This window comes from Neophocaena asiaeorientalis, unplaced genomic scaffold (genome assembly GCF_003031525.2).
Source record: "Neophocaena asiaeorientalis asiaeorientalis breed wild unplaced genomic scaffold, Neophocaena_asiaeorientalis_V1.1 scaffold45, whole genome shotgun sequence".
Taxonomy (NCBI): domain Eukaryota; kingdom Metazoa; phylum Chordata; class Mammalia; order Artiodactyla; family Phocoenidae; genus Neophocaena; species Neophocaena asiaeorientalis.
Window position 1 is genome coordinate 3655412 of NW_020174642.1, and position 12684 is coordinate 3668095.

The 12684-nt window shown below is 44.0% G+C and overlaps 1 protein-coding gene across 4 annotated transcripts in view; it reads right to left on the bottom strand.

Annotated features, from left to right (window-relative positions):
• RUNX1 (RUNX family transcription factor 1) overlaps positions 1 to 12684 on the bottom strand; it is a 242799-nt gene that overhangs the window by 186598 nt on the left and 43517 nt on the right. The gene's annotated exons all lie outside the window — the stretch shown is intronic.

Sequence of the window (12684 nt, forward strand, 5' to 3'; positions counted from 1 at the left end):
GGGAAAGCATGAGTCAGCTGAGCACCGGCACCCCTGGCACTGGGCTCCAGAGGAAACTTGACCAGTAGCCGAAGTCAACAAAGGGCGTCGAGCAAGCCGTGCAGTCGGGGGGAGGCCATGGGGGGCCTGCCAGCATGTCCCCACAAACGCTACACACCAAGCTCCACCCTTCCCAGCAGAGATGGACCAACCCCTGCAGCTCTGACCACAGAGGGTGGACTTTACGACCTGGGAACTAATTTCTCGTTGGTTTTGGTAAACTAAAAATGATGGAATGAGTAATGCATTAAAATCACCTTTTTCCTAATTGAAAAAAAAAAAGTATTACAATTCTGTTGGAGACGACGTCTTTGGAATCAAGACTGTAAATTTCTGGGAGATAATTTGAGATTTAAATGTCTAAATGTTCTAATTTACTCATTGTCCTGTACTGACACGGGGCATGGTTTATAGCAAAGGCTACAGGAACTAGGAATTAACGGCCTCTTTGTTCTTTCTGTCTTTTCTCTGCCTCTTGGCATGTATGCGTAGGTATGGGTATGTGTAGGTATGTCTTTGTATGCTTAGTTACTTCTAGCCATCACTCCTCCTTTCTAGAATATCCTTGCCCCACCTTCAGTGTACCCTTGCTTTCTAGAATTTTGAACACTGAGAATTATTTGAAGCTCCTGATCAGGTTTTTTAACACGTTGAACCTGATATGTCTGCAGCCTGCCCCTAGTTATGGAGAATAATAAAAGTTCAGACTTGGTAGGACAGTGGAGCCATGGGACTCTCCCTTCACGGGGCAGGAATCCCCCCCAAAGTACCACACATTCAGGGTTTGACCTGACTTAACCAGGCTCCATCTCTGCTTCTGTCCTGCAGCCCAGCTGGCGAGCTCAGATGTGATAACTCTGCTGAAGAGGGGAGGGAGTTAAATTGTGGGCAAAGTGAGGAAAGCCCAGGATCCGGTGAAGGAGAGGAAATGGAGAGAAGAGAGATGGTAGGAGAGGTTTTGCCCATGGAGCTATGGTCACAAGCTGGGGGCCTTCTATGGAGGGGAGAGGGCTGGAGACGTAGCCTTCTGACGTCCTGCCCCGCCTGTCTCTGGCCCTTGTTCTTCCTTCTCAGACCCTGAGGATGAGTCTATTAAGTCAGCCCATCGCACACATCTAGAGGTTTCTGGGTGCTGCAGGGAACTCGAAGACGGAAACTTTGGCCTAAGAGCAGACTTCTCGGAACAGTATTGACGCAATAACAGTTAGCTTGAAAAATAATAGCAAACTCCTCCTCTCTCTCTCTCCTCCCCAACTTGACTTCATAACCCATCTCTCCTCTGTTAAAACTGTAAGTGGAAAAAAAGCTAGTTTCGCAAAGATCATTGTTACAGAAAGTGTGGCTGTAAATTATCTAGAAACTTCGGCATTTCTGCTTTATAACTTTCACCTGAGCTTATCGCTTTTCTTTGCACCATGAGGCCAGGAGAAGCAAAAACAGAAAAAAAAACCCAACCCAACAAAAAATGAGATTTTAGCTCTTGAGCAAAAGGACATAGATACTATCAAAACATTTTGCAAAATTACAGAAACATTGCTACATTTTCCATAGGGTTAACTTTTGAGATGAAAAACTAATTTGGAACTTATGATTTCTTCGAAAAAAATTCCCTTAACCAAACCAAAGACATTTACTGGGAGAAGAAAATGACTAACTTGTAGTTTCCACAATGAGAAACACATTCCCATGGCTTCTGGCCACTTTCTGTCATTACGTGATGGGCTTAAATTGCATTCATTTATAATGAGTGAAAAATATGAATGAAATCTTTAAATTAGTCAAAATAACGTCATGCTTTAAACATCCTCCCCTGCAAAGAAAGAGAGGGTATTGGATGGCAACTGACCTCACGATCGTTTCTGAGGATCGATCCCAAACCTGACGGCCCATATTTAACTTCAAACCAAGTACTGCAACTTCACAATTAAAAAAAAAACAAAAAGAAAGGAAAAAAAAGCAGGCTTCTTATTGCTGCAGTGAGATAGGGCAGCCTAATGGCTTTGAGCGTGTCTCTTCCTGCCGTGTATCTGGCCTTGAGTCCACAGAGCCTCCCGCCAACATCAAAGGAAGCTGTAGGAGATGGTGTGTGGAACCTCAGATAGCCCCGGGAAGTGGGGGAACCCACCCTCTGTCAAGAGGAGTTGCTAAAATTAGAGGGGGAGGTAGTCTTAGCGCTGGAAGAGATCTTACTGATCATCTGCTTCCATCAGTGATAGAACCCGTCAGACCTTCCAGACCTTCAAAGAGAAGGGCTTATGTGATCGGCAGGAACGCGTTTCTGTTTGGAGATTCTTCCCTCCGTCTATCTTAAGCTCTTCATGCTGATATTAAAGTCAATTTCCTCTTACTTCGGGGCTCAGTGCACATGGGGGGCAGCTAGGCCCTGTATTTTCCTCCGGGCTTTCTAAGATTTTTTTTTTTTTAAATAATCTAAGACCATCATTTGGCCCTTCCTATTCATCTGGGATGCTGTCCTACGGTCTTCATTTTGGTATTCTGGGTGCATTTGGGATGCATATGAAATCCTGCAAGGAGGGCTGGAAGGGTCAGGGCCAGCCTCATACTGGGGCCGAGCGAGCGAGTGGTCACCTGCTCAGCGGCATCTTTATCTCCCCCTTATCTCCCTTTCCAGCCGCCTTGCCTGGCTCTGGTGACAGTATCTGAATGTCTGCCACTTGAGATTTACGCTCTGGGGTAAGCGCTGCCCCTCCTTCTATGTTTCTCTTTGAAACTTTGCGTCCATCAGGAAAAGGTTAAGTCCCTTAAAATTAATATCTTTGCTGCCCTGATTTCCTCTCTTGAAAATATTTAGGGAAGCAAGACAGGCTGGGAGAGGGGATGGGTAGGAGAAGAAAGGGGCTTAGGAAAAGGGGACCTGAGTAGGGACCACAGAGATCAGCCTCGCTTCCCTGAGAACGTTCCTTGTGGCTTCCTCGGCAGGACCACACAATGTCCAGAGACCACTGTGTGACTCGCAGAGATAACGGCGGCAGTTCCTGGCAACATTTGCTCCATCCTTCCCCCTCCATCATCTGTCTTCCTCCCCAGAGAATCTTTCTTTTGCTTTGGGCACCATGAACCTCAACTTTGTAGAGCAGGGAAGGAGCCAGACCCTTGTGAATCCAATCCGCATCCCATCTTGTCAATTTCTTTCTTCTCAAGACCAAAACAAACCACAAACCCTCTTATCCCGCTAAATATCCACCCATGAAGCACAATCAAGGAATCTGTGTTCCAAAGCAAAACGCTTCTCTCTGAAGGAGTCAGCCTTTACTGCTCTGCCCTGCAAATGGGCGATTTAATAGACCTGACCCGAGGCAGGCATATGCTAGCAAGTAGGTTTATTATGAGGTTGAATTTGTGACTTGCAGTGGCTGTCAAGCACTGGGGGCCTTGAAATCAGGCCTGTGGGTGAGCAGGGTACAAACAGCTGGGCAGAGCAGCCCTTAATCCCCTGCCAGCTGGACCCAGAGACAGGCCTTGGAGGCTGGAGTGCTCGGGCTGCTCTTGGCATGGGTTCCAGAAACAATTCTGGTGGCAATGTGGGGCTGTGACTCCAGGCCTGCCCCAGAATAACACACTGTCAGCATATGTTAACAGGCTGCCTTTTCTCCAAAGATCACAAAATGCATTCCATTTAGTGTCTGTTTTGCAAGTGTTACTATCTGTGTTTTATGGGCAACAAAACCAAGATACAGCAAGGCCTTTGAGCTCTGCCATGTGAGTGTGAGTGGTGAGGGGCTGACCTTGGGAGACCTGTGCTTCCTGAGTCTCGGGCTGTTGCAAAACAGCTTCCTCCAACCTTTCCAAACTCCTTCCAGAATGGTCATGCTGGCTGGCAGATCTCAGGGGCTGGTGGGAGTTAAAAGGAACACATGTGTTCCAAACTCCCTGGAAGAGAGTGGTATTAAAAACACACACACAAGCTAGTGTTCACCATGTGGGGACACAGATGAAAGCGGTCGGCTGCTTCAGTACTGGGCTTTGTGACCACACGTGGTGAGGCCTTCACCCCACAGGAAGCACGTGGAAATGAGCAGAAGACATGACTCCTTCTTCTCTCCTGGGTCTTCTCTCCTATGAAGCATAAGACCACGCAGAGTCTGGTCTTTCTCCTTTTAACAATATGACCATCTGTAAGACTAAACTTTCTCAGGAACTCACCACTGACACCAGTCAACAGAAAGAGGAACTTGCTAGTCTATTACTAAGTGAAATTTTTCAGCTGGCCCTGTTCTATTTCAGCCTCATCTGCCCACGTGGAGTTTCATCTCCATTGGGGGAAATGAGATAAGCTTCTCCCCAAAGATGTCGGAGCCACACTTACAATATTTGACTCTTACACAAATGAAATCCGATTGAAGACCAATGATCTCCAGGTTTAGGACTTAAACTGTAAGACACTGAGACATCTCAAAACACTAGGCTGAAAGATGTCTAAGGGATCTTTACTCAGTGTTGAGCCATAATGAATTCCAAAAAAGGAAACTCACATCTACTGACTTTTTCAAGTCTACAGGGAAGATGATCCCAGAATTTTCATTGGAAGCTAGTGTTTAACAACCAACCAACAAGCATTTACCATATACCCACTGTGTGTAAGGTTCTGTGGGGCACAAAGAGAGCTATTTTGTGAATGTTCCCATGGTCGAGTGGTTCTTGCTCTTTGCACTTGTATCATCAGCAATAACTACTCTCAATATTTTAGAAATTCTTTGTTATCTCTCTCAACTGTGTCTCACATCCTTGTCTTCTAGAGTGACCTCCTAACTTGAGGTCTGTTCTGGGGGAGCTGGGGTTTGGGGTCACTCTTGATGCTAGCCTGGCACATACAGGGAACAGTTAGTTACCAGTGGCTGGGCCACTTCTTCCAGTGTCAGGGTGAGCTGGGGATAAGACAGCAGAAAGCAAAAGGCAGCCCCTAGTGTGTCTGAGCTCTTGATCGTTTCTTCCAAATTTATTCCTCCCATAGTTTTCCCTGCTTCTATAGCAACTGTAGTTTCCAGATGGCTTATGCTAAAGAACATTTGATTCTTCCATGCCTCTTTTCTTTTGCTCGTGTTGTCCATCCAAACTGTCATTAAATAATGTTTTGAACCTTTAAAATGGCCACTTTATTGTTCCCACAAATTACCCTCATTTCTTGACTCCATTTGCAATATTCTCCTAGTTGGCTTTTTTTTTAAGTTTTTTTTTTTCCTTTTAATCTTTATTTGAGACATAATTCACATAAAATTCACCTAATTAAAGTGTAAAATTCAAATATTTTTGGCATATTACATTACTAATTTTTTTGAGTTGTAAAATATATATAACAGAAAATTTCCCATTTTAACCATTTTTAAGTAAACAATCAGTGGCATGAATTATATTCACGATGGTTGCTGTGTAACTATTATCACTATCTATTACCAAAACCGTTTAAACACACCTAAACAAACACTCTGTAAACTAGGAATAGAAGGGAACTTCTTCAACATGATAAAGACCATATATGAAAAACTTATAGCTAATATTATACTCAACAATGAAAAGCTGAAATCCTTTCCCTTACAATCAGGAATAAGATAAGGAAGCCCACTTTTGCTATTTCTGTGTAACACAGTACTGGAAATTCTAGCCAGGGCCATTAGGCAAGAAAAAAATTATCTCTATTCATAGATGACATGATCTTATATGTAGTAAATTCAAAAGAATTCACAAAAGAACCGTGTTAAATCTAATAAATGGTTTCAACAAAGCTGTAGATATAAGGTTAACACATCAAATTAGTTGTATTTTTATACACTAGCAACGAACAATCCAAAAAGGAAATTAAAAATCAGTTCTACTTACAATAGCATCAAAAAGAACAAAATACTAGGAATAAATTTAACCAAGAAGGCAAAGACTTATACACTGAAAACTACAAAACTCTACTCAAAGAAATTAGAGGAGATCTAGATAAATGGAAGGACATTCAACGTTCATGCGCTGAAAGACTTAGTAATGTTAAGATGGTTTACAGTTCACGATTGCAATATTTCCCAAAGGAATACAGAAATTCAACGCAATCCCTATCAAAATCCCGATAGTGTTTTTTTGCAGAAATAGAAAACCTATTCTAAAACCCTAATTGGCTCTTCACTTGCGGTTTCTTCTGCATGCCATGCTCTGCCATCATCTGCGTGGCTCCCTGTCTCAACTCCGTCAGGTAAGGATGAGGCTGTCACCACCGCAATCACATGTCACCTGTCATCTTCTTATCATGGCCCTCCCTCACCACCCTTGCACTCCCGATCATCTCTTATTTGCCTTACTTTTCTTCATTGCTCTTAATATCATCTGCCCACGTTGTATATCTTACTTATTTATTTTTTGAATTCCCTTTTTGAATATAAATTTGATGAGGTCAGGGATTTTTGTCTATTGGTTCACTGCTGTACTCCCAGCACCCAGAACGTGTCAGGCACATAGTAGGCACTAAAGGTGGATATTTATTGAGTGCAGGCATGAATGTAAAATACACAAGAACAGTAAATAGATTCGAGTCTATTGTTTTTGTAATGAAACAAGACCAACAAGTGACTACCAACTGGCTTTTTGCCTCACATCCTCCTTAACAAAATTTAAAGGGAAAGAAACACGTTGGTGAAAGAACAATACAGCTTCATTAAATGCCCAAAGAAGTGGTGAGTACAAAAGCCATGTTCACTTTGGGCCATTTTCAGATCATCAATTCTCTCTCCAATGTACTGCTCCCCGAATCCCAATATATTTGAAATCACTTCCCGGTCTGAAAAAGTCATCAGAGTATCTTAATCCATCTTAATCTTCCATGGCAAAGGAACTGAGTGCGTAGAGATTCAGTTATGACTATATGTGGGATGCCAAGAACTTGTCTTTGGCTGGGTGAGAGCAAATCTCAATACCAAGGGAGCAAGCAGACAGCTGGTAGGAAAATAACAGGAATGTATGCAAGGAAGTAAAAGAGATGAACAGTAACGGGAGACTCCCATGAGTGGGAAACTTAGTACGTGTAGACGCAACTACATGCCAAACAAATTTACAATTTCACATACTTAACTTATGATTTTTACTGTGATGATGATGAGTGAACAAGGAGGAGGAGAGCTGCCTGTTAAAAGGGATGACTCATCTATGTCCTATTTTAAATCGATCTTGAGAGCGTTCTCCTGAATCACATCACTGACCTCATGAATCCGTGAAATCTCCAGAGAACAGCACAAAACTGCACTTTCAGGGGGAGGGTTAATGCATCGCGACGGCCCCTCTTCAAGGCTCAATTCCTGCATTTCCATTCTCACCGGGCGGCTACTGTCCTTAAGAAGGAGGAGTCTGCTGCCTCTTTTGGTAAAGGTGTGTACCTTCCGACTTTGTACTTATCTGTGTAGTCAACATATTTTCAAAATAATCCACTTAGACTCATGAATCCCACCTGTATAAGATTTCTTTAAAGTGGAAAAGCTTTTCACTACCATTTGCTGTTGAGAAAATGAAGGCACGAGGTAGCCATGGTAGCTGCCTTCAGGAAATGTTAGAGTCAAAGAAGGAAGAACTTGAAAATTCAGAACTGTGTTCATCCCTCTCTGCCAGCCATTGGCTACTTGTTCAAACTTGAGCCAAGGGACTGATGTGATATGAGTCACACCCATGATGATGGCACTCCACAGATGGCTCAGCATCTTTGGTTGCATCAGAATTTTGTTGTATCAAATAATTCTAAAAAGCCAAGAGGCCCAGAAGCTATAGCTAGGACATCCCTTTTATATGAATAACGAAGACCTCACTTGCATTGCAATAGCAGCTCCTGTGACAGCATGTGAGGTGCAGACCTTAGCATCATGGCAAATCTCAAAGGGTCCTGAGTAAAATCTGCTCTCTTCTTGTGCTGTCTGAAGAACAGCCTGGCGATGACAGGGCACAGCCAAGGGCGTGTCACCAGTCAAGTTCCATAAAGCTCAGACTAGAACCCAGAAGTTTTGACCCTATTCTTATCACCCCGTCCAGTGTCAAATTAACCATTTCATTTTCCCAAATGGACCAGGGATCCTTTGCAGTGGGGTCTTACCTGATCCCACCCACCTCCAATTTATCCTATTGCTTCTGTACCTTGGGATTTCACCATGTGTTGGGGTCATGTCCAGGGGAAACGGAAACATTCAACTTTCAGGTTCACGAAGGAGGCAGCTCCAAGTCCAGCCCTGGCTTGTTGCTTGCCTACTGGAGGGGTGACCGTCTCATGATCCCAGGCCCAGCTCGCCCTCAGCCCTGGACAAAAGCCCAGGCCTCCAAGAGCACAACTTGGACGTGATGCCTGTGTTTCAAATTCGCATCACTTTCCCATCACCAAGGGACTTTGATCTTAGCTCTTTCTAAGATGAGATTGGGAAATTCTTATTTTTAATTTAAATTTCTGGTGCATCAGTGTTTTAAGACGATCTCATTCCTGCTTTTGACATCTGCAGCAAAAACCTTGAAACCTGCTATCACTGCCTCACTGTTGAAAAAGAAGTCCTGGGCAGATGTTATTGATCTATACAGAGGTAGGAAGCACGTTCTTTATTAGGGTAGGACTTCTTACTTTTACCAGTATGCTCATCCCATTTGACAGAGCAACGGGGAAATAGGAGAGACAGAGATGAGAGAAAGGAGAAGAGAGAGACACAAAGAGGCAGGGGGAGAGAGACAGAGGAAGAGAGAGACGGAGACAGAAAGAGAGACAGAGAGAGAGAGAGAGAGAGAGAGAGAGAGAGAGAGAGAGAGAGACTGTATCTTACTTTTTAAAGACCAGGCTGTCTACAGTCTATAAACACCATTTGGATTCCGTGTGAGTCATTTTACATCCCAGAGAATAGTCTCTTCTGCCCTCCAAAGCACCACATTTTAAATTCTAGCCTTGAGTCAGATTGGAATCAGATTAGATTTATGTCCCCATCCCACCAGACCCCATTAATTATTTAGTTAATAAATACTATGAAACTCCACAGTACTTAGTCTCTATTTTTAAGCCTAGGGACTCTCCCTTTTCCAAGCATACTGTACTGCTTAACAGACAGTCTCCACAATTCCATCCTTATCCCTGGCACCTAACCTCCATCCCCAGAAGGGACACTAAATGTTCTTGCTGTCCCTAAGCTTCCTTCTTGAAGCTCAGCCTCCAGTGAGTGGGACTCTAAACGCTCCTTCAGAGCTTGCCCGCAGGGCACCTTTCTCCCCACTGAGGACGCTGCCTACGGAGAAAGAGCCTGGCATCTGGCTGCAGCTGGAACCTCTGCCTGACCTCATATCTTTGAAGCTCCCTTTGAATTTCATGCCAATACCCAGAGCGTGGGGTGTCACTATTTTGTGATTTTCCTGCTGCCCCGGCAGGATTGCTACACGGCCTTGACACGTTTAAAGTTACTCCCTGCTCAACTGGGACTCGTGGCAGCCGGTGCCCCCCACCCCCAGCTGGAATGCCTGGGATTGTATTTTACCACATCGGCATCTTCACAGCTGGGAAGCGTCTCCCCAGGGTCTCCGACAGTGTGTAAGTTTCTCACATCATCCTTGGCAGGTTGATCCCAGTCGTAAGTCATCCTCCAAGACAAGACTGACAAGTCTGATCAATTATTGCCACAAGTTCTTTAAGTGTTGAGGAGCTAATGTGTCACTTTGTAGCCAGGGGTCGGGTGCATTGTATCTGAGAGACGGGATCCACGGAGGGAGATGAAAACATGCACACACTGAAGATCGGAGATTTACAAATTCAGTGTCCTCGATATTTTTACAGAAAATCTGCTTTGCCTGCATCAAAGCCTCACGTAGGCAAACTGAACTCAATATCTTTCTCAGAAAGCACAACGAGAAGGATATTCCATAACAAAATAAAGCCATGTTACTCTGTCTTTCAAGCCTTCCAAAGCCCTCCATATGTGACACCCTCCCTCCAGCCAACACAGACGAACATTTTCCCTGTGGCTCGGAGGCTGAGAGCCTGAGAAATAGAGTCAGTCAGATCTGAACTTGAGTCCCTGTCCTGCAGGGTGACTTTGGGCAAGTTAGGTAACCTCTCTGAAACTCATGAAGATAACGGTAATACCAATGTCAATGGTGTCACATAGGAAGGGCTCAGCCCAGCATGGGGCACATACATGTTCAGTATGTGTTAGTGCCATTGTGATGATTAACATTTCCTTTCTCAGGGTAGGAACAAGGTGCATGCAGAGGGAGTTGTGTCAGCCAATTCTTTGATGCCAGGGCTCAGCTTGGTGCTTTAGATAGGCTGCCGGCAAGACCTGAATCAATGCTTGGACACAGCCCATTCCCTTCCTCTGCCAGGCTGAAGGCACTGGAATAACAGGGGAGAAAATGAGAGGTCTTACGAGGAGTCCTGTGTAGGACACCACCCTTCCTGGTTCACCAGGACCTTCCTACTCCCGGAAGTGCCCCAGTTAGGAGGACAAATGATGAGGTCACCCTATCTATGAGCTACCTCAAGTAGCTTCCAGAGCTGTGCTGTCCAATATCGTAGCCAACAGCAAATGTGGCTAATCAAGAAAAATGTCAACTATCACATGAATAATTTTTATAATAGAACACATGTTGAAATGATAATATTTGGCTATATTGGCTAAGTAAAAATATAAGTAGAATTAATTTTGCATGTCTCTTTTTACTTATTTGATTGTGGCTAATAGAAATTTTAATATGTGGGCTTGTGTTACATTCTAATGGACAGTGCTATTCTAGAGTTTGAGCTCTGTGGACCATACACACGTTACTGCTCTTGGACATATGCTGTGCCTGCCATCAAATTTTCTCTCGGGCTTTGGGGACAAATATCCTCGCCACAGAACTGTGCCATAATGCCCTTGGCTGGCTGCATCCACTCCTAAATCCTTGCCTCTGAGCCTGACTTCTCTCCTTTGCACCTTGGCTACATGTCATCACATGGATGTTTGAAAGGGGTCCAAATTCAACAAATCCTAAACATACCCCATCATGTCCTGCATTCCACCCTTGGTCTTGCTTCTCACCTGGGATAACTACTCTTCCGGTAACCAGACTCCAGACTTCCACAGCACCTCTCACTGGCCCTGACTCCTTCCCTCCAGAGACTAAATCAATTGCCAATCTCCTGGGTCACGTCTTTGTCACATCTCTTCACTGTTCTTGCTACTACTCTCCGTGTTCAGGCATCTGTATTCTTTAATAATAAATATTACCATTTATAAAAATATAATAATACTGTTTCAACCTTCTGCAAATGAATCCTCTAGCCTCTCTCAGAACTACTGTCCTAAACATTCTCCAAGCAACATTGGCAAGGCCTTTCTACAATCCAGAACTATTTCATATCTCAACTTAAAAAATGTTCTTGGCCTTTTATTGTGTCCAAGCTCTTTCATCCCAAAGCCCTTGAGAACCCATTTTATGGATCCTGCTTAATTCCCTGTTATTTTCCCTGCCCCTCCCACCTACCCTATCCCCCCCACCCCTCACCAGACCACACTATTTTACATAAAGATGAACTGTGCCCTTTCACCTCTAAGCCTCTAATTGGTGCTGCTTCCTGCTGCCAATGTCATCTTCACTGCCTCATCTGCTTTGGGGAGTTCTGTGTAACTCGAGGATGCAGTTAAAACACACATTCTTCAAAAGCTTCCCCAGCCCCTCCTCCAGGGAGAACTGGTGTATCCTCCCACTTTCATCATGGTGCCATGATAGCACATTCAAGTTGGTTCCGTGTTAGCATCAGGTACTTGAGTTTTTCCTCTTCCCAGCTAGAGGTAGCCTTCTTTAATATTTAGGTTATTCATCTTCTGACCCTCCCTTCCCCATGACAAGTAGCCCCGATTTCCAACAGTCGTTTGAAAGGTGCTCAATCCGTGAGGGTGAGTTGAATCAGCGACAAATGTAAGCTTAGCATGTTCTTTGGAGGGATCGCCTGCCAGGCTTGTCTCAGCTCTGGTCTGGGAGAATTCCTTGAGGACAGATAAGGAGGGTCCAGAACAAGGTGGCATTTAAGGAGAAAAAGGGAAAAATGAGGTTGCGCACATCTCTCTAAGCAGATTTTCTAATTATGCTATGTCAAAATATTTGTTGAATGTGCACTTCAGGAATATTTACTATCAAGATCCAACTTCAGGAGTATTGAGCCCAGGAGGTGCTTCAAACACTGTTTATTCCACGACTTACACCTTCTTTTCCTTCATTACAGGTACGACAGGTGCCTAGAGGTGGATTCAGTCCTTCTAACCACACTGATGATGGAATGGTCATTAGAGGCCATGAAAAAGGTAGGCTTCTGGAGAAAGATGAAATTACACTTATATTAGGATTCAAACAGGACCTTACATGAAAAGAGCCACAGATCCAAAGGGAAAAGAAAGAAAGGAAAAAACCAAACCCAAACTTAAGGCCGTCCGTTGTAATAGAGAAGCTTATGCTTGGCTTTCAGGAGTGCTGGTCGTGTGTGTGTTGTATTACAGACAATTATCGGTGGTCTCCTTGCTGGCCCTAAAGAATTTTGAACAGCATCAAAGGGAAATATGATCTATCAGAAGGGAAATCCTACTGCATCTTTTAACTCTGGGCCAACTCTGCTGGGTTGATGATGCATTTTATTTTTGAGGATGTATTTTAGTTCCATGATGCACT